The sequence below is a fragment of the Dipodomys spectabilis genome, unplaced genomic scaffold, assembly GCF_019054845.1.
Source record: "Dipodomys spectabilis isolate Male_0828 unplaced genomic scaffold, ASM1905484v1 ptg000319l, whole genome shotgun sequence".
Taxonomy (NCBI): Eukaryota; Metazoa; Chordata; class Mammalia; order Rodentia; family Heteromyidae; genus Dipodomys; species Dipodomys spectabilis.
In genome coordinates, this window is record NW_024870996.1 from 4,894,334 (window position 1) to 4,918,165 (window position 23,832).

Below are 23,832 nucleotides of genomic sequence, written 5' to 3' on the forward strand. Positions count from 1 at the left end.
TCCCAGTCTTTGGTAACAACCCCTGCCCCATGTTTAGATTCCACACTGTGAGTTCAAGGCCTGAACAATGAGTATAGGTCTAGGCAGGGCCTAGATCAAGTACCTAGGGCCTAGATCAAGGGCTGTAAGGTTGTAGATCAACCAGGTTGTAAGGTAAAGGCCCAGCAAGGGAGCTCCAGTCCCAAACATCTGTTCAACTACCTAGTTTCAAGTTCAAGTTCCAGGACCAATTCATTTCCTAGGCTGTGTTAACATCCCTGACCCCATGTTCTAATTGCATACTCTAAGTTCAAGTCCCTGACACTGAGTACAATATCCAGATCCAAGTCCTATTTCGTGAGTTTATGGCCCAACATGCAAATTCCTGTCCCCATCATGAGTTCAATTCCCAAGGTCCAAATTCAATTCCAGGCCCCATATTCAAGACCCAGGACACAAGTTAAATGCCAGGGACATGACTTTAAGTTCCCTACCCAGAATGCAAGCCCCAGGCTGATAGTACAAGATCCAAGTCCTGAGTTCATTGCTCATGATGCAAACTCAAGTCCCAAGCACTGAGTTCAAGACTAAGTCCCAGAGTTCAAGGACCAGGTCAGATTTCAAGGCTCAGGCTGGGAATTCGAGTCCCAGTTTCTGAATTCAAGGCTAAGGCCCTGAGGTCGAGATCCAGGACAAAAGCTGAGGGCTCAGGGCCTGAGTTAAAGGCTTAAGCTGGGAATTCAATTCCTAGGTGCTGAGTTGTATGTTCAGGCCCTGAGTTTAGGTGTCATGCTGAAAGTTCAAGTCCTTGGCCCAAATTCAAAGCCAGGCAAAAAGTTGAATACCTAGGCCCTATCTTCAAAGCCTAGGTTGTGAATTCAAATCCCAAGTCTTGAATTCAATTCCAAGGCACTGAGATTGAGACTTAGGGTAAAATTTTAAGTCCCCAGGCCCCGAGTTTAAAGTTCTGGACACAATCCAAGTCCAAGGTCCTGATTTCAATGCCTAGGCATGAGTTCAATTTCTAAGCTGTGAGTTTAAATCCCAGGTTACCACTTCCACCAGAAGTTCAAGGATCAGGGACCCATTCAAATAACACATTTTGAGATGAAAGCCCAAGCTGTGAGCTCAAAGGTCAGTGTGTGAATTTGATGCCCAGGCCTATAGTTTCAGGCCCACAAATAAGTTCAAATCCTAGGCCCCAGTTCAAGGCCCAGGATCCCAGATCAAATGCCGTGTTTTGAATACTAGGCCAAGGCTTTGAATTTAGTCCCAGTCCAAGAGTACAAGCACCAGGCTATGAGTAAAAATATATGGTTCCAAATTAAAATTGTAGGCTCAGAGTTTCAGGTCCAGGGGCCCAGTTCAAATTCCAGGCCATGTGTTCAAGTCCAAAGCTGTAAGTTAAACGCTGAGGCCAAAGTTTCAAGCCCAAATATTCTAGTCCCATTACCCTAGTTCAAGTCCCAGGAACTGTTTTGAAGTTCCAGTGCTCAAGTTCAACTCCCAGACCCTGATTTTAAGGCCCAAGCCAAGATTAAGTCTGCTGCAGTAATTTCAACTTCCAGGAGATAAATTCAAGGCCCAGGCACTACTGGCAAGGCCCATCCTTAGTTCAAGGGCTAGGACATTGATTCAAGAACAAGGCAGCAAATTCTAATTCCTGGCCCTGAGTACAGTATGTCTCAAGCCATGATTTAAAGTTCCAGGACTGCAATTCAAAGAGCGGTCCACAAGTTAAATACACAGACCTCTTATTCAAGACCAATTTGTTAGTTCTGCCTAGAAAGCAATATACTTTCTCTGGTTCATAAGTCACAATAAAGCAATCTTTAGTTGTTACTATTTTCTTCCCTTCTTCGTTTCTTTATTTTCCTACTGACAGCTAGGAAAAAGTTGAAAATGCTCACAAACAAGCTGCATCACTTAAACATTAGGAAAATTCTCATGTTCATAAACGGTGCCTGCTGAACAATGAATAATAACACATCACAAAAATAAGTCTTACTGGTGCCAGTTTACTAAAGCAAATTGACTCGGGTTAAGTTTGAATCCTGTTTACACATAGAAGTTTCATGTTCATTCCCTGACTCCATTCTTACACAAAGTTGACCATATTGTTGTAGGGATCAGTGTATATTGATATATACAGGAATGACAATTAGCAATATGATTCTTAAATAGGAGTTTCACAAGACATTTTAAGAATATATTCAACTTATAGTCCTCTTCCTTACTTCATATGCTTCATCTTTCTCTATGTCTTTTTAATTCATACTTTAGATACATATTCAGGTAAAGTACTAATAAAATGGGCTAAGATATCTCAAAGCAATTATCTGCAAATGTAAAATAAAAAGAGCAAGAAAAAGACAAGATCCCAGGATGGTTGTCTCATATATATAGATATGTGTGTGTATATATATATTTGTATAATATCTGTATATATATGTATAGATATATTTATGCATATATATGTTTATATATGAATGCATATATGTATATAAATACATATATATCCAAATATTAACGTTAGCATACAACACAAAACAAAAGCATTTACTCTATAAAGAAATATTAGTGAATGTGTGGGATTATGTATGTGCATATAGGCTTATAAATTTGTATTCAACATAATAGGAAGAATTTGAAAATTTCCTGAGATAAATGTCCTGGGATAGAATTTTCAGTTAAGGCCTTTGTTGACAGATGTATCCAGAAAACATGAAATTAAAATATGTATTATGAAAAATAGTTAAATTCAAAGTTCTAAAAAGTGAAATCAATATTTGTAATGACATATAGAAGGTGGTCCATTATATTTGCCACTCTTCTAGTATTAGGTATATTTGCTAGCCATAGTTTTGCAAACACCAAGTAATTTTATTGAAAAATCTTCTGCCCAATATTTTGGAGTCATATTCAGAGAACTTTGGGAGTAGAACGACTTAAGGATATTGGTAATGTGTATTACTCAGTGGCAAGTTCCTTCATTAAATATCTAGTGTATTTGAACAAAGTACTGCAAATATAAGTCGTTGTTATTAAAATAATAATGAATAGATAATGTGGATTGTCAAATCTCCCTGTTTGGAATTGCTCTCTTGTGAACCTGAGGATCTGAAAAATTTCAATATTGCTATGTGTCAAACAATAAAACATAGCTTAAGACAATTCTAACAAAACCATGAAGGGAGAAAACTAGTAAACGCCATGATTTGTCTTTAAATGGGGAATCAGGCAAAATCCCTGAGCAAAAATAAAACATGGACACTTAGGAACTGATAAAGGATGGTATAGAAATGCTTGATGTCTGATGAAGCAGTGGAGGAACCCTCTCTGAAGTAGATAGAAATGATTCACTTCAGAAGGCTTCTTAGGAGTAAAGATGAGGTTTTCTGTCTATTTTGGATGTGTTCATCATTCTTGTGATAGGACAAATCAAGCTCATGTTAAGAATCAGTATCTCTGGACTTCCAGCCCAACATGTGTTTCTGACAATTAAGTCAAAGTCTAGGACATCATTCAAATCCTTATATTCCTCAATAAAGTAGAATTCATTTCAACTGTATTAAAATTCAATATTTGACCAGTAGATGGATTTCTCCCTATTATTGACCAGCCTGGAATTTGATCCTCATTCTAATTCCTTCTACTAGCCAGTCATGTTTTCACTATCTCTGATGTGTATGCTACAGAATTTTAAGCGATTGCATACAAGATACTATTGTTAACACCATTGTCAATGGAAGTAATAGAGATAAATTTAGACACTACATTTGAAATCACTAAGCATATTTTAGAGATGGATTAGGCTTCATCTGATTTTCTTAATTAAAGTAACCTACTGATAACTACAATTACCAATAAGTCATGCACATTGTATATATTGGGAAATATTTGATAGGACAGTGTCTCAAGAAGAAACAGAAAAAAATCACTGAAGTTGTATTCTAGTGAATGACATTCAAGGATTCATGAATATTTGGAATTTGTTCTAACAATCATCGAACAAAAGGTGTACATAGGATAAGTAACAAAGAATATGATTCAATGAACCTTTTCGTTCGTGGCAATATTGGAGTTGGAATTTCACGGACCAATTTGAAAAACTATTCCAAAATGGTTTGTCACAAATAAATCTTCTGAGGTAAACACCTATTAATTGTTTGATGATAGGCAAATTATGATACCTCTGAAATTGGAGATTCATACAAGTTTCAATGACTATACTAGCTTTAAATACTTTGTCCAGGTTTTTTGTACCTCGACAACAGCCAAACACAGAATCAGAAAATGTGAATTTTGATAAATGCTTTGCTCACACAAATAGACTTCCATTTTCCTGACATGAACACTTATGGAAATGTGTGGAAATTTATGAAAACTAATATGTTTCTTGATTTATGTTGGCTACTAGCTGGAAGGGCAGACATTCAAACTATGTATGTACTCTCACATTTTTCCATTTTAATATGCATTGTGATACGTTTCTCCTTATATTGGTTCCTTGGTCTTTCTACAGTCTCTACACAATCCAATAGTAATAGAAGTTGCTTAGACTCTCTGTTCCAGGATTCAAGTAAGTATTGGTTTTGAATCAAGCTCATGAATTCTACTCATGTTAAAATTTTCTGCAAAGATTGCAGCCAATGTTTTATATTATTCAATAGTAAAAAAAACTAATGACTAAATATGCACATCAACAGAAACAACCTGTTTTCATAACCAGTATTTGAGATCATCGTCTGTATTCATTTATCTAACAATATCCTAACTAGACTACATATTTCTATCATAAGGTAGAACTTCATAAATTATGCTTTGAAGAACCAGTCTAATTAGCAACAGGAATATTTCCACAGTATTATTTATTCATGGCAATATTATTTGAAAACAAATTGCAATTTCATTAAAAGATAAGCATAACACTGGTTTGTATGAACAATGAAATACATTATGTGGAAAACAAGTAGTAATTAGTGCTTCAACTCATGTGCAAAATTTTTAAAATTGGTATGACCTTGTGTAGCATGTGCTTCTGACACATCAGTACTTTCAAAATGTGCAGATAATAGAATGTTTTAGCATTTATCCTAATTGTATATTTGAAGGCTGTAATTTTTCGTTGACAAGTGGGAGAAAACGATCCTAAGATATGTATTCAAAGGTTTTTTTTTTTCTTTCATGAGATTGTTTCTAACACATTTATAAGATTATGTCTTTGTTGCTTTGTATGTCCCTCCCACACAGTATAACCCCTGATTTCACTCTATTTCATGTCGGTATAATTTGTGGAGGGGAAGGGGAAAAACAAATCGTTTAAATAGGGATACAGTTGGACCCACTGCAACAATGAGATGTACAAGTCGTTATGTCGAAAATGAACTTTACACCTTTGGGGGGGGGAGGATTAGTTGGGCGGGTAGGAGAAGGATGGGAAGGGATGGGAAGGGGAAACAAAGGAGGAGGCTACAATGCTTGATAAGAATTGTAGTCATTATCATGCCCATGTATTTGTAACCCCTCTGTACAGTATTTTCATAATAAAAATGAAAAAAATTCTAAAATTTTCAAGAAGAAACATTTTGAAAAACCAAGATTGCATTGATCTCAAGCAAACGATATGTAATATTAATGTTTCCATTTGCTCTATGAAAGACAGAGAAAGAAAGTTTTCCTTGACTAACTTCCTTTGTCATATTTCATGCATTATTTGTTGATATATTTTGTTAACATTCATTAACAAAATCCCATTCCTTCTTTATGCATTCATTACTAGGGTCTGGAAATCTCAAAGTATAGGCCCTAATGACTATCTCCTGAAATTAATCAGAATGAAGTGTATTTGAAATTAGATATTGAGCTTTGAATATAGATCATTGGATTTCAATTCCTGCTAGTAATTATATACTCCAAACTTTATATCACACTACAATCCATTAGTCAAATAATTTTTGTGTCCCTTTAGTTTTTGAACACCAAGTCCAGGTCTCCAATTTTAATCATCCCAAAAGGATAGGAAAGTGTACATCAAAATTAATGAAAACACGTTGAAATATATGATTTTACAATCGTTAACCAAATTTTATGTTAGTTGTAACTGGACAGGTAATAATTTTATCTCACTAAACCTGAGCAATATCTACTGAATATTTCTCAAGACCAGTTTTATTTCTTCTTGATGTGATGGGTATAGGAAGATATACATTCCCGTTAGAGTCCCTTGTGTTCAGAATTATTAGGATTGTCCCTTGCAAATGATCAACACAAATAGATCATTTACAATAATTGGCATATGTATATGGTAATTTTATCTGAAGAGCAAAAAAGTTCAAAAGTGATACAGATTGTTAGGTTATAGATAGATGTAGATAGATGGATCATAGATAGATAGTAGACAGACAGACAGATAGATAGATAGATAGACAGACAGATAGATAGATAGATAGATAGATAGATAGATAGATAGATAGGTTGATAGATAGATAGGTTGATAGATAGGTAGATAGATAGAGTTAATGAATTACTATATAAAATGATGTTACATAAAAATGAAACAAAAGATAAAGACTGAAGATATTTTTTCTTTGTTTTTCTTGATTTTTAATATACTACATGATTGTTTGTTGTTTCTATTTTATGTTCTTTCTCCTATAACTGGTATATTCCTGACACTGCATTTGATTTTGGTACCTATTTTCTATATAAATTAGCTAATTTGCAAGAAGAAGGATAAAAATAAAATTCTGAAACAAGAACAGAATATGACTAATTCAAATAATGATAGTCACAGGACACTTTGATGGAAATGAACTTTACCATATGAGGATGGAGATGGAGGAGGGAAGTGTAAGTTGGGGGGAAAAAACAGATGATGGGGTAACAATGCTCCACAAGAAATGTACCCATTACTGACATAAATGTAATTCTTCTGGACAGAATCTTTGCAAGACAATATATTTAAAAGGATAAAATATACCACCACAAAACAAAAATAAACTAATTATGGCATCCAATTCCCTATTATTCTATATTTTGTATAAGTAGCTTTATCACATATTACAATTTTTGCATATAAGATTTTAGTTCTTTTTAAGTACTTAAAGGAAAATTAGCCTTTCCTGAAAGATATAGAAAATATGACTAGGATTTAAGAGAATATACCAGTTGATATTATACTGCATTATTCACTAAATGCTAAGTTGAAAAAACTATATTAAGGAATGATCTTTTTTTCTTATTCTCAAGGATGGAATTCGATTGATTTAGGCAGAAAATTGAAAAATAATGGAACTGAAATGAATTATAATGTTTACCTCATATTTATTGATATTCATAATGACTTAAACTCCCGAATAATTCTTCCCAAATATAATCTGCTTTGAAATAAGAAGACTAGTATCATGAAATTAAAAGCATACATTGTGGTTTCAAAATGAAAGCAGCCTAAAGAAAAAGAAAAAAAAAGGAAAACTAAATAACAACAACAAAAAAAACACCACACGTTTATTATAGTGCAATATCTAGCCAAAAGAAGGTGTAGTTTATCAATTTAATTATAAGTAGTAATTCATTAATAACAAGAAAATGAAGTAAAAGAATTAGTGTTAAAAGTAGGATTTGCACTTGGTTAAATGAAGTTCTCAGCATCTTAGCTTTGTATTACATATTTTTGGTGGTTTGTGGAGGTGGAGCTTTAACTTCCCAAAAGTTGTAACAGGGAGTGGAATTTTTCCTAAAATTAATGAATCTCACCATATCAACACTTTATAGATTTTTACATGTTGCTGGGTTCAATAGAGTTTTTGACAAATCGCATTCTTAAAATATTCAGCATGTCTTCTCTCTTTGAAGCTCCTTCTACAATATGAGTAACTACTGCAATCTAAAGCCTCACACTACATTAACCAATTTACTCAGTGATCACCTGTAATAGAAGGATTCTGTAAAAACTATGGCAGTAGTCTATTCTAGTCTAAAAGTTTTTTTGAAAGTTCTTGTTCAAAAGGCAGTGGGAATTACTGTGTTTGGGGCATACAAATCCATTTGAAATTTCTGTAAAATATAAAATTTTGTAAAGATATCTTTGGTGCTAAAATGTAATTCCTGAAGTAGAGAATACTATTTACTGGTAACAACAAAATATTTATATATTTTCTCTGCAAAAGACCTTAATATACCTTCTGTAATCAGGAAATAAATGGCACTAATATTCACAGGGATTGCTATAGATCTAAAATTCTGATAATAGCACTTGTCTGGGCTGGAAAGTTGGCTCAGTGGTAGAGTGCTTGCCTTGCATGTGTGAGACCATGTGTAAGATTGCTCAGCAGCAAATAAGCAGAAAAAGTCAGCAGTGGTTTGGTTGCTGAAGTGCTAGAGCACTAGTCTCGAGCTGAAGATTTAATGGACAGTGCTCAGAGCCAGAGTTCAAGCCCCATGACCGAAAAAAAATCCTCTCACTCACAATGTGAAGGGATGTATATTCTGTGATGAAAAAACTAAGATGAATTGATTCGAGAATTATATCAACTTACAAAAATTATGAAGTTATATGATTTTAAAAATCTTCAATATAATTACTAAAGGCATGCCATGCATAATTCTGCCATATGTTTAAACAAAGAATCGTTTTCTTTCCCTTTAAGAATTGTGCAAAGTTTGGAAAGTAATAACAGTCACAGTATGTAGTGACAATAGGGAAAGCTATAGAATAATGTAGAATTAATTTTATTTTCATAAATAAATGAATACCAAATGTAAATATTGCAATCAACAGCACAATGTGAGGAGTTTCTAAAGACTGAGTCCTGTTTAAAATTAGTTTTCACATATCTGTGTCTTCAGACCTGTACTGAAAGGGCACATCTATATTTTTAAACCTTGTAAATGTTAGAAAACGTAGTGGTTATCCTAATTGAGTCATAAGAGAGTATTTTAAGCAGGAAACATAAAAATGTTTTATTTTAAATATTATTTCAAGGTGCCATATTTTACATATTTATGCTTGGGTTAATCCTATTACAAGCATGGGAATATTTCTGCTTCCCTAAATAATGTAAGAAAAATTTTGTTGTTGCAATGAGGAAGGATAAGTTGAAACAATATTGCAGCAAATCAAACCAAATACTTCAGAAACATGCATAAGAGAAAATTATAGGAAGAAACTGACAAGAACATAGCAAGTGTTGAGTATACACACATTAACACAGTTCGACTCGAAGCAAATCAATACTTTGGGAAAAAAATGGAAAGTATTTATTTCGCCACTATATTTTCACATGCGATTTTAACACAAATATCTAAAATATCTAGAATATTCCTTCTAAATGAATTATAATTTGAGCTGACAATTATTTTCAAAATGAGGTTAAAATATTTGAATCATCAGTTGGTCACTTTAACAGTTTTAAATTTATAATTGGGAAATCATATTTCCCTAGCAAACTGCCTTTGGGGATATTCTCTCTAGGAAATTCAAAGAGAAAAATGGAGAGTATTTCAGATTCAGCAGATGAAGTGCTGTCTCAAATTGACCAACTGCTAGACATTTGAATACATTTTCATAAGTAAATCAACATTCATCTGAAAAGAAAGAGAGCTAGTGATTTTATAGCCACTCATACAGTGTTGTTCTTATTAGGTCAGGTGTACATCTGACGTAGTATTAAAGGTAGAATGCCTGAGTATAATTTCTATTAACTGCATAAAATGTAGATACTATGGAATGTCATCTGAACAGTGTATATGCTCTCCAGGGCACCTTGGCGACATCCAGTCAATCACTATATTATTCCAGGCAGAAAATTAATTAAATGAATAAATATTCAAAGCATAGTATAGGTAATGTGAAATGTCACTCATTTTCCAAGTTAGTTTACACAAGATTATTTTGGGAGTTGTTTCTCAAATGGCATTTATTCATGAAATATTTTCCCTTTTTCAGAATAGTCAATGACTATTTGGTTATTGTTGGTGAAGATTTTTTTCCCCATAAATTAGTGAGTATGAGGCCTTTGTCAATACCAAAGCTAATTGATTATTTTTCATCACTCTTTCTGGTGAGCTACTTCTTTTATTTTCCACTTTATTTCCCACATGACTTTCAGTAAAAGTTCCTGCTTTCTGGATTTCTCTCTCCAGAGATGCTAGAAGCTTGGTAGAACTAATTATTGCAGATGTTCAAATACTTTTCTATTTTCCTCAAATCACAAGCATTGCAATGTCTCCTGTAGGTCCATGTAGGTCCTGTAGGTCCATGTTTAGAAAATATGTCAATGCGAAAAAATAGAAATGTTATATCAGGATATGAAACACCTGAATAACTATTAAATCATTTGAAGTCCTCTTTTAAATATGAAGATTTCTCAATATTTATTCAATAAACATTTTGAACTTAAATGTTAGTAATGTCCTGTGCTATTAATTGGTACATAGCATATGGAGGATAAGCAGCCAAATTCACAGAATTATTCAAATGAATTCAATAAACAATTTTAATAAAATTTTATTTTAAAATGTATATTTTGTTTAGTGAATTTTGTAGAGCATTTCTACATTGTAGATCACAGGTTGAATTATGAGGAAAAATTCAAGGAAGCTACTGAAAAATGTGTAGACAGAAAAAAGTTTCTGTGCGTGGATAATGTTATTTTTTTAAAGTATGCTTTAATACTTATCTGTGTGCTATTAGTAACTGTTAGGAAAAAATGCTAAAAGTTTCCTAGCAAAGACATAGGTTTAAATCTGGGGAGTTAATGGAATATTGGCCAGAAATTTAGAGAGCAGTTTTTAAATTATGTGATAAAAACAATATTGCAATTCAGCATGTAGTGTCCTGGCATTTCAAACAAACCTAGAGAATATGACAAGAGAATGAATTTGTAGGAAGATAACAACTGATTTTCAGAAAATCTCTGAATATAAGTAATGTTTAGGACTGAGAGTAAAAGGAAAAATCATAAATGTTTAACATGGAGAATGATAACTTATATGGGCACATTCAGGTGTCTACTACTTATCTAAAAATAAGTAGATTGACCGAAGCCCAGCAGGATGCCTTTCCATTAAATACACAGTTCATTTGCGTGGTCATTTCCAGTGTCTCCATTGTGTGGTTCCTTAATTATTTTTTTACTTACATAATTATGTTCCTGTTCAAGATCTCAGGTCCTTCAGCAGCAATGGAGCATATGTCAAGTGAAATGGTCCCTTCTGGCCCAAACACGGAAGGGAAGATTTCATTTCCGAGTGCTATAATTTTCAACATAAAATTCACTGGAATTCTGCTAGGCCTTAATAGAAGGGTGGGCTAGAAATTTTTAATCTCTAACTCATCTGAACTATGATCATACTGTTTATACCTATATTGAAGTGCTTTTACAACACTCTCGTTTCAATAGTCGGTTTTTTCAGAAGAAGTAATTATTCTCTTCCCTAAAAATAATCCCAGAAAAATGATCATTGGATTGTTATATTTCAGCCCCTGAAACAGGTTGACTGGTGCTTAGTATACTTTTCTCCTTAATGAAATTGACCCAGCCAGGAAGGAAGTAACTGTTTGCGAATATAAATATGTTGATAAAGGTATCTTATGAAATACTTTACACCGAGTAACATACGAAAAATTATGGAAACCATGTGCCTTAAAATATGACATGGTACCAGGCATCTGTAGCTCAGGCCTGTAATCCTAGCTACTCAGGAAACTGAGAACTGAGAAATGAGGTTCAAAGCAAGCCCTAGCAGAAAATTCCAGGGGAATTTTATCTCCAATAAACCACAAGAAAGTCACAAGTGGCACTGTGGCACAAGTGATAGAGCACTTGCCTTCGGTTGAAGAGCACAGAAACAGTGCCCAAGACCAGAGTTCAAGCTCCAGAACTGAATAAAAATAAAGAAAAAAGAATATGGCATGGTTTTATGTGATATAACAACTTTTGATGTAAAACTACTCTCAAAAATTGTACAAATCAATATGAGGGGAAAACGAAGTCAAGTTCTGATATAATGCTAACCCCCCCTGGGATTTTTACAAAGCCACTGGTGAGTAAGAGCAAGACAGAATGAAATACTCTATATAGGTGCAAAAATAAGATACAAAGTGGGAGTTAGTCTTTTTAACTTTCCAGGCCTAGAATGTATTACCCATAATTGGTGGAATTGTTTTTGACAACAAAAACCACACAAAAACAATACCCAATCATTGTTCAAATGTGTGATTTTTTTTTGTGAAATGTTTATTGATGTATAATAGCAATTAGCAATAATATCTTTTAAAATTTCCTTTTTTGCAACTGCCATCTTGTGATACAGACCAGTTAGGCTTTTGTACAAGAGCTTAACCTGAGGGCTCTTCCCATATCTCTAAGGTCTTATTTTTCAAGTCCCACACTCTATTACCTTGATGTGTCCTGTGTTCTCTTGATTCATTGGAAATAAGATTTTAACATATTTTCCTTTTCCTGGTAGCATTGACCATCCAAATTCTTAGCCTCTTGAGTAGCTAGGATTGGAAGTGTGAAACACCAGGACTCAGCTACAAAATTTTACACAAGAATATCTTAATGAAGATATTTAAATGAAGGAAAAGTTAAATAAGTTAATATTGACACTGAATAGCTGTTGTTTCAATGCTCTTTTAAATGGTAGCAAAATTCCTGATATGCATGTGAAATGACTCTGAAGGGCACAAGGATAGAAATATGAATATCTTCTTGTTTCAAAGGAAAGTTTGTTACTTATATACAAGAGTTGAAGAATATAAACTAGTACATGTTAGAAAATTGAAAATAAATTGAGCTTTTTTTTTCATGTGTGTCAAACTAAAGTAAACCAGCAAACAGAACAGGAAACCTTACTCTCTGGAGAGAGAAGGGCTAACATCAAGTAGGTATGTCAACAGCAGTTGTCACTCGCTTATAGTGTGCCTTAGGAATGGGGCTACAGGTACTGTATCATTGATAGAACCATAATTTCTTTGTCATGATTACTCAGTTTATTGAACATCATGCCACTCTATGGCAAGTCAATGGTTCCCTGAAGGAAGAAATGTTAAAAGCAAGATCACATATCCTCTATCTTTTCCCTTTTAAGTTCCTGAGAACTGTGGTATTGTAGAATTGAACACTTGGTGGCTTTTCTCCCCTTTCTAACTTACCTACTGAGGGAGTTCTGGGAAGATGGCAGAGGAGAAGCTGCAGGCTAAACAAGCTCTCACATAGAAAGCAGTTTTAGAGTTCCAGTGAACAGTCCTAAGCCAGAGAATTACACCAAGTGTGCCTTCACAGGACAGAGAGTTAGGCTAGAGAGGGAAAATGCAGGTAAGAAGACAGCTCTGAGCACTTGCCAGCACCCACCGCCGAGGCGGCAGTGGCAGCTGCGGTGGCTGCAGTCAGCATACCTGAATCACAGAGAGTCCGGGACGAAGGAGCCAGACACTGCGGGTGAACAGATTCTACTCAACACCAGCAAAAACCGACAAGGAGCAGACATGTTCATCTTGCAGTTCACAGACCAGAGATGACCCAGGAAACAGGACTCGGTGGGAGTAGAAGCCTAATGTCCTCTCTCCTTCTCAGGGAGCAGAGAAGGGAAGCTCCCCAACCCCCAGTACCAGAGATCTCCATCTTGGATACCGATAAAGCTCGGCGGAGCTGCGAGATCCAACTCAGGCCTTGGAATAAATCTAGTCATTTAGCAGGTCACAAGACCTTCCAGACTCAGCTTCACCCAGGGAAAAGTCACCCAGCTCGGGTGGCAGCCCCAGGAATGGCTTTCTTCACTGGGTAATTAGAGCCAGAGGCTGCCCCTCCCTTTAGCAGCCTCAACAATCACTTGAAATTCAGTAAACATAAACGCTGAGAGTGGCTCCAGGATGGGCTTCGTGAGTTTCTCACAAACCAGCCCCCGGGAAAAGGTACTGTTTGCTGAAAGGCCTCAACTCTACCCAGAATCTAACCTCATTACAGCATCTCCAAACTCAAGGAAAAAGCCATCTCCCTCTTTTGTGATACTCAAAGCAGATCTGACTCCCATTGTACTAACCTGGGAGGAGGATCGCAAAATATTGAGGAAAGTAGAGCATTTTTCTGCCTGTTCAAACAAACTGACTTAAGAAACCAACCAAGCCACAGGAACACAATCAGACCAGAGAATCCAACAAGAGGCTGGTTACAGACACAAGGGAGATATATAATTTTTCCCACCTCTCCCAAAAAAATCAAAGAACTTTTTTTTGTACCTTTTATTAAAACAAATCTTTTTTCTAATTTTTTTTTAATCTTTATGTTTTACCTTTTTTAAAAAACAATTGTTTTCTAGTAATTTCTTTTTCCTCTTAGAATTTTACTTTAGGGGTATAAGTGTGTGGGCGTTTTTTTTTTCTTTTTTTTCTTTTTCTTTTTTTTTTGTATTTTGTTTAGCTCTACTGAACTTCCAATTTTTTTCATTCATTTTTATCCTTTTTGCCTTTTCTTCTCTTTTGTTCTTCTATATGTGACTTAATTGTTGTTCTGCACATCCTCAGGTAAACCCGTAATTGATTATTAGACCTTATCCACCATTGTGTACACACTTAATCAACAAATTTATTACTCAATTCAAAACCTCTTAGACTTAAATTCCTTAATAGCAGTACTATGTCTTTATACCTATATAGTATTTTAAGTTTTTTATTTTAAAATTTTTCACATCTCCTTTGTATTGCTCCCCTTCTCTCATTACATTCAAGTTATTCTCTGAATAGTTTGTTTTCGAATCTGTCAAGGACCAGATGGTTTTACAGGGAATTCTACAAGGCCTTCAAAGCAGAGCTCATGCGAATACTCCTCCAACTCTTCAATAAAATTGAAAGAGAAAGTTCACTGCCAAACACATTCTATGAAGCCATCATCACCCTCATCCCAAAACCAGGCAGGGATTCATCAAAGAAAGAGAACTATAGACCCATTTCTTTGATGAACATTGATGCAAAACTTCTCAACAAAATTTTGGCCAATTGACTTAAACAATTCACCCAAAAAATCATACACCACGATCAAACAGGATTCATTTCAAGGATGCAAAGCTGGTTTAATATACGCAAATCAATTAATATTATTCATTATATCAACAGGAGCAAGGATAAGAAGCATATGGTTATCTCAATAGATGCAGAAAAAGCATTCGACAAGATCCAACATCCCTTTATGATGAAGATTTGGAAAAATTAGGAATCCATGGAACATTCCCCAATACAATAAAGGCTGTATATGACAAACCTACAGCCAGCATTATACTTAATGGTGAAAAACTAAAGCCATTTCCTCTCAATTCAGAAACAAAACAAGGATGTCCACTCTCTCCACTTCTCTTCAACCTCGTATTAGGATGCCTACCTACAGCAATAAGACAAGACGCAGACATAAAGGGGATCCAAATAGGGAAAGAAGAAATAAAACTCTCCCTCTTTGCAGATGATATGATCTTATATTTAAAGAATCCCATAGATTTCACTCCCAAATTACTCAAGCTGATTCAAAACTTCAGTAAAGTAGCAGGGTATAAAATTAACTCCCCAAAATCAATGGCTTTTCTGTATGCCAACAAAAATGTGGGGCTGAAATTAGGAAAGCAACTCCATTTTTAATAGCCCCTCAAAAAAAAAAATACCTAGGAATTCACTTAACCAAAGAAGTGAAGGAATTCAATAATGAAAACTTTAAACACTTGAAAAAGGTAATCAAACAGAACTTAGAAAATGGGAAAAACGCCCATGCTCCTGGATTGGAAAGATTTACATCGTGAAAATGGGAATACTTCCCAAGGTTATCTACAAATTTAATACGATACCTATCAAAATTCCAAACTCATTCTTCAAGGAAATAGAAGATGCAATCCAAAAATTCATATGGAACAATAAATGACCCCAGATAGCAAAAACACTCCTCAATGGAAAGAACACTGCTGGAGAAATATCAATACCTAATTTCAATCTCTACTATAAAGCCATAGTAATCAAAACAGCTTGGTTCTGGCACAAAAACAGACCTCAGGACCAATGGAATAGAATTGAAAACCCAGAAGTGAATCTACAGACCTATAGTCATCTAATCTTTGATAAGGTAGCTAAAAAAAATAGAATGGAAGAAAGACAGCCTCTTCAGTAAATGGTGGTGTCAAAATTGGTTAACTACTTGTAGAAAACTAAAGCTAGATCCTTGTATATCACCTTGCCGCAGAATCAACTCCAAATGGATCAAAAAGACCTCGGAGTTAAAGCAGACGTTCTGAAAACCTTACAGGATGGAATAGGAGAAACCCTAGGCCTCCTTGGTGCCGGCCGAAATTTTCTTAATAGAGACCCCAAAACGCAACAAATCAAAGAAAAGGTTGGACAAATGGGATTGCATAATGTTGCAGAGCTTCTGCATGACAAAGGACACAAGATCAATAGAAAGCACACGGATTGGGAGAAGATCTTCACTAGCCATACAACGGACAAGTGTCTCATTTCTAAAATATACTTGGAACTCAAAAAATTAAATCCCCCAACAACCAATCTTCAAAGAACCAACTCTCCAATAAATAAGTGGGCTAATGACTTAAAGAGAGACTTCTCTGAAGAAGAAAGAAGGATGGCCAATAGACACATGAAGAAATGCTCAACCGCCCTAACCATAAAAGAAATGCAAATCAAAACAACAATGAAATATCACCTCACCCCAGTTAGAATGGCAAAAATGAAGACCTCTAATAACAACAGATGCTGGAGCGGATGTGGACAGAAGGGAACCTTACTTCATTGTTGGTGGGAGTGTAAACTTGTTCAACCAGTTTGGAAAGCAGTATGGAGGTTACTCAAAAGACTCCACATAGAGATACCCCATGACCCAGCAATCGCACTTTTGGGCATTTACCCAAATGTTTACAAACAAGACCACACTAAAGCTACCAGCACAACTATGTTTATTGCAGAATTATTTACCATAGCTAAGATATGGAACCAACCCAGATGCCCTCAATAAATGAATGGATCAAGAAAATGTGGTATATATATATATATTGTAATTCTATGCCTCAATCAGAAAGAATGGCATTGCCCCATTTGTTAGGAAATGGAAAGAATGGTTAAAAATTCTATCAAGTGAAGTAAGCCAAGCCCAAAGAAACATAGGTCCCACGGTTTCTCTTATTTGCAATATCTTGTATATGTATGAGTCAAGCAGAAAAGGTCAGGTAAGGTGATGTTAGGAAAATGAAGTCTTAGATATGTATTTAAATGTTTTTTTTCTTTCATGCATTTGTTTCTAACGCAATTATAAGATTTTTTTTTGTTGCTTTGTATGTCCCTCCCCCACAGTATTACACCTGCTTTCACTGTATATGATGTTGGTATAATTTGTGGAGGGGAAGGGGAAAAACAAGTCGTTTAAATTAGGATACAGATGGACCTTTTGCAACAATGAGAAGTTGTCTTGTCGAAACGAACTTTACAACTTTGGTGTGGAGAGAGGATTGGGTGGGGGGCGAGGGGAGACTGGGAAGGGATGGGAAGGGTAAACAAAGGAGGAGGCTACAATGCTTGATAAGAAATGTACTCTCTATCTTTCCCATGTAATTGTAACCCCTCTGTACAGTATTTTCACAATAAATATAAAAATAAAAAAATATATTCTACTGCTCATATCTAACCCCTGTGTCTACCCTCCTCTCTTGTTTGATTGGTGAACTAATTGCCAGTGAAGTGTTCATTCTTTTTGAGAGCAATTTACCTAAGAACAACAAATCAGAAATTCATTTATTATAAATTAGGCCTAAACTTGGTGAATATAGCACAGTAGAAGGTCGTTCTTCATTAATGACTCCACAAAATTCTTGGTTACCTATTGAAGACATGTACTCATATGAAGAAACTTTTATCACTATTATGTCATTCATTCAAAACTTACCATTCTCTTCCACATGGACTAGAGCATGCCAAATAAAAGCCTTCCATAGCAGAGAAAAAATGAAACTATATCTTCACCAAACCAGGCTTATAAAAGATATTTAAGATATCCTACACATAGAAAACCAAGAAGACCACAAAAAGGCCAAGAAACTGCATCGAAACTGAGAAACAAGAACCATAGGAAGAACTCATTTGTGGAAGCCCAAAAGAAGTTGATAACATGGGAGGAACTACCAAACTCCTCTCAGTCCTAACTCTCAACATTAACAGATTTAACTCTCCAATTAAAAGACATAGACAGTCTAGTTGGATTAGAAAGCAAGCTCCTTCTATTTGCTGCCTTCAGCAGTCACACACTGCCCATAAAAACAAACACATTTTTGAAATTGAAAGGCTAAAACAAAATCTACCAAGTAAATAGCCTCCATAAAGAGAGAGCAGTTGTAATCCCAATATCAGATAAAGTAGACTTCAAATTAAAATGAGTGAGAGGAGACAAAGAAGGTCACTCCATACTAATTAAGGGATCTCTCCATCAGGAGGATATTACAATTCTAAATATCTCTTTGCCAAACAACGGAGCATCCAAATTTATCCAAGAAACCCTTCTTTCCTTCAACTCTTGCATACATCCAAAGACGTTAATTGTTGGGGATATTAACATGCCACTATCCCCAATAGATAGATCAACACAACAAAGTCTAAAAAGAGAAAGCGCAGATCTAAACAATTGCATAGATCAACTAGATTTAACACACATCTACTGAATATTTTACCCAGCAGCATCAGTATACACGAGTTTCTCAGCAGCACAAAGAACATTTTCCAAAATAGAACACATTTTAGGTCACAAAGCAAACTTGTCCAAATTTAGACACATTGAAGTTATACCTTGCATTCTCTCAGACCACAATAGAATAAAATTAGAACTCTACAGCAAAATCCATCAAGGAAATCTTGTAAAATATGGAGACTGAAAAAGACACTGTTCAATCACCAGTGGGTCATGGAAGATATTAGAAAGCAAATTCAAATGTTCATGATATTTAACAAAAATGAGCACAAAAATTACTAGCTACTTTGGGACACAGCAAAGGCTGTACTAAGAGGCAAGTTTATAGCTCTGAGTTCCTACATCAACAAATTGGTGAGATCCGAAACCAACAATTTAATGAGACATCTGAACTTCCTTGAAAAAGAGCAGCAAGCTAAACCCCAATCCAGTAAATGGAAATAAATAATTAAAATTAAATAAGAATTGAGTGAATTATTATCCAGAAAAATAGAAAGAATCATTACAACAGAGCTGATTCTTCGAAAAAAAATAACAAAATTGACAGACCTTTTGTAAATCTTATCAGAAAAAGAAGAGAGCAATCCCAAATAAATAAACTCATAGATGAGAATTGAAACATCACAGAAATAACCAAGATTCAGAACAATATAAGGGATTACTTCCCAAACCTTTATGCTAATAAGTTTGAAAACTTGGCAGGATTGGACCTCTTCCTAGAAAATATCTACGTGCCAAAACTAAACCAACATGAGTTAAACCATATTAACAGGCCCATATCAAACATTGAAATAGAAACAGCAATAAGAGACCTCCAATCGAAGAAAAGCCCAGGAACAGATAGTTTTATAGCAGACAACTACAAGGCCTTCAAAGTAGAGCTCACCCCAAGACTCCTAAAATTCTTCAATGAAATTGAAAGACGAAGTTCACTACCAAACTTTTCTATGAAGCCATCGTAACACTCATCCCAAAACCAGGCAGAGACTGTTTAAAGAAATAAAATTATAGAGCACTTTCTTTGATGAACAATGATGCAAAACTTCTCAACAAAATTTTGGCTAATCGACTTCTACAACTCATCCAAAAAATCATACACCACGATCAAACAGGATTCATTTCAGGGATGCAAAGCTGGTTCAATATACGCAGATCAATTAATATAAATCATCACATCAAAAAGAGCAAGGATAAGAATCACATGGTTAACTCAATAGATGCAGAGAAAGCATTTCAAGAGACCCAACACCCCTTTATGATGAAGGTTCTGGAAAAATTAAGAATCCATGGAACATTCCTCAAAACAATAAAGGCTGTATATTACAAACCTACAGCCAGCATTATACATAATGGTGAAAAACTAAAGCCATTTCCTCTTAACTCAGGAATTAGACAAGGATGTCCACTCTCTCCCCTTCTCTTCAATCCAGCATTAGAATGCCTAGCTACAGTAATAAGACAAAATGCAAACAAAGTTCATACAAATAGGGAAAAATGAAGCAAAACTCTCCTTCTATGTAGATGACATGATCTTGTATTTAAAGAATCCCACGGACTTCACTCCCAAATTACTCAAGATGATTCAAAATTTTGGTAAAAAAGCAGGGTATAAAATTCATCCTCAAAAATCAATGGCGTTTCTGTATGCCAACACTGAGAAAAGTGTGGCTGAAATAATGAAAGCAACTCCATTCATAATAGCTCCATAAAAAACAAAAATAGGAATTAACTTAACCAAAGAAGTGAATGACTTCTATGAGGAAAACATTAAAAACCTGAAAAACGAAATTAAATTAGAACTTAGAAACTGTAAAAACTCCCATGCTCCTGGATCAGAAGGATCAACATCATGAAAATGGCAATATTTCTCAATGCTGTCTACAAATTCAATGAAATACCTATCAATATTCCAATTTCATTCTTCAAGGAAATAGAAGAGGCAATCCAAAAATTCATATGGAACAATAAAAGGCCCCAAATAGCAAAAACGATCATAAGCAGAAAAAAACAGGAATGGAGGAATATCAATACCAAATTTCAAACTCTAATATAAAGCCATAGAAACTAAAACACCTTGGTACTGGCACAAGAACAGACCTCAGGACCAGTGGAATAGACTTGAAAACTCAGAAATGAACCCACAGATATATAGCAATCTAACTTTTGATAAGGAAGCTAGAAAAATAGAATGGAAGAAAGATAGCCTCTTCAGTAAATGGTGCTGCCAAAATTGATTAATTGCTTGTAGAAAAAGAAAGCTAGATCCTTATGTATCACACTGCAACAGGATCAACTCCAAATGGATCAGAGACCTCAGAGTTAAAACAAATACTCTGAAAACATTACTGCACAGAATAGGCGAAACCATTGGTCTCCTTGGCACAGGCCGAAATTTTCTTAATAGAGACCCAGAAATAGAACCAAGGGATGAAAGTTTGGACAAACGGGATTGCTTGAAATTGCAGAGCTTCTGTATGGCAAAGGACATAGCTAGCAAGATCAAGAGAACGCCCAAGGATTGGGAGAAGATCTTTACTAGCCATAAAACGGACAAGGGTGTCATATCTAACATATACCTGGAACCCAAAAAATTAAATCCTCCAACAACAAATCCTAAAAGAAACAACTGCCCAACAAATAAGTGGGCTAAAGACTTAAGGAGAAACTTCTCTGAAGAGGAAAGAGGATGGCCAAAACACACATGAAGAAATGCTTAAACTCCCTAGCCACAAAAGAAATGCAAAGCAAAATAACATTGAGATACTACTTCACCCCTGTTAGAATGGCTAAAATGAAGAACTCTAATAACAACAGATGCTGGAGGGGAGGTGGACACAAGGGAACATTACTGCCTTGTTGGTGGGAGTGTAAACTTGTTCAACCACTTTGGAAATTAGTATGGAGTTTCCTCAAAAGACTCTACATAGAGCTTCCCTGTGTCCCAGCAATGCCATTTTTTGGCATTTACCCAAATGATCACAAACAAGACCACAGTAAAGCTACCAGCACAACTATGGTTATTACAGCATTATTTACCATAGCTAAAATAGAGCCAACCCAGATGCCCTTCAGTAAACAAATGGATCAAGAAGATGTGGTACATATATATAACATGGAATCCTATGCCTCCATCAGAAAGAATGGCATTGCTCCATTTATGAGGAAATGGAAATGGAAAGACTTGGAAAAAATTATATTAAGTGAAGTAAGTCATGTTCAAAGAAACATAGGTCTCATAGGTTCCCTTATTTGCAATAACTAGTATACGTCTGAGACAAGTAGAAAAGGTCAAATAAGTTGATGTTAGGTGAAATGAAGCCAAGATGATTATTCAAATATTTTTTTTCTTTCATGCAATTGTTTCCAACATATTTGTAAGATGATTTCTTTGTTGCTTTGTATTTCCTTCCCCCACAATATAATGTTGGATATAATATAATGTTGGTATAATTTGTGGAGGGGAAGGGAAATAACCAATGGTTTAAATAGTGATACAGTGGGACCCAATGCAACCTTGATATGTACAAGTAGTTACATTGAAAAACGAACATTACAACTTTGGCTGGAGTGGGAGGGGAAAGGGGGGAGCAATGGTAAGAGATAGGAAGGGGAAACAACGGAGGAGGCAATAATGCTTATAAGATGTAATTGTAATACTTTGTATGGTATTTTCATAATAAAAAAGAAAAAGAAAGTGATTCACTGCCTTGCATACATAATTATAACTCTGTACATCAACTAGACAAGTTGCATTGAAGAGTATAGTATTGATACACTTATTTTAATTTTCATAAGTTTACATATGAATATTTTTGTAGGTTGGTTTGCAGTCTCTATACAAACATGTGTTAATAGATCTGTTCTCTTAACATCCTGACCAGTCTAGAAAAACACAAGTTTTCCTGAGTCTCCATGTTCCAAGCAATACCTCAGAAATTAATAATGAATTCAATTCTGCTCACTAGTTCTTCAGGAACACCAAGAAATATTTGAAATTAAACACTAGGAACGAACTCTTCCATTTCACCACCAATAATAAAAACCTCTAACTTCCTCATCTATACCCAAGTAATTCGACTGTATTGATAATATATTGCATAGGAATCTAAGCAAGAATGTTTGACAAGGTGAATCTTCCTACACTATGCTTCAGACTATTCAATTTTTCATGAAGAATGTTCTAGACTGAAGTGCCAAATCATCTATAAATTTGTGAGGGCAAATATGTATGGGGAAAATTACACACAAGTTGAAAATGAACATAATAACCAAATACGGTTCAAGGAAAGTGTTTTTTGTTTTGTTATACTCTTGAAACATTTTAGAAATATATTTACATATTTCCAAAAGATTCATATCCTCTTGCCTGAAAAAATATTTTCTCCACAAAATCATATCACCTTCACAAATTGTATTTTTCCTCCTCAAAAGAATACATTTTGAATGATATTTTGTGTTCACACAAGAACCTGGTTTTTCCTTGCAGCAGGTTTGGGAAAGAACTATTAGAATCCTTGTTCAGATGAAATTACACATGGGAATTATTTAGATGGATGAGACACTTGTATATTAAGAAATTTTCATGGTCTTTCAGTACATAATAAATAGTTGTATGTTTGTGTAAGAAGTCTAATATCTTTAAATTTTGTTATGTGTTTATTAGGCTCTACAATTATAACAATATTTGTAATGGATGATGATACCCATAAGCAAACTTAAGGACAGTGAAAAATGAAGTATGACTTGTTCTCTGTCGGGAAACAAATGTAGATTTGATGATTGACCTTTCCATACTCCAACCTTACTTTGTCTATGTGGAAACTGACATGGTGAATTCCAATAAAGGCAAAAACACCTGGGTTTATTTATGGATTCAATGTAAGGGTGAATAGGTAGAATAAATCAAGATAAATTCCTTTGCTTGAGTGAACGTCACTATGTACAGACATATATATTTTTATATATAAATAAGATGTAGTAAAACAATGAGAAATGGTTTGAATTCATGATTTGATATCAATGATTCCTGCAAAGAAATAAGAGAAAAGTATTATTTACTTTCTGTGGAATATACCCCATCTATATATCTATATCTATATCTATATCTATATATATATACGTATAT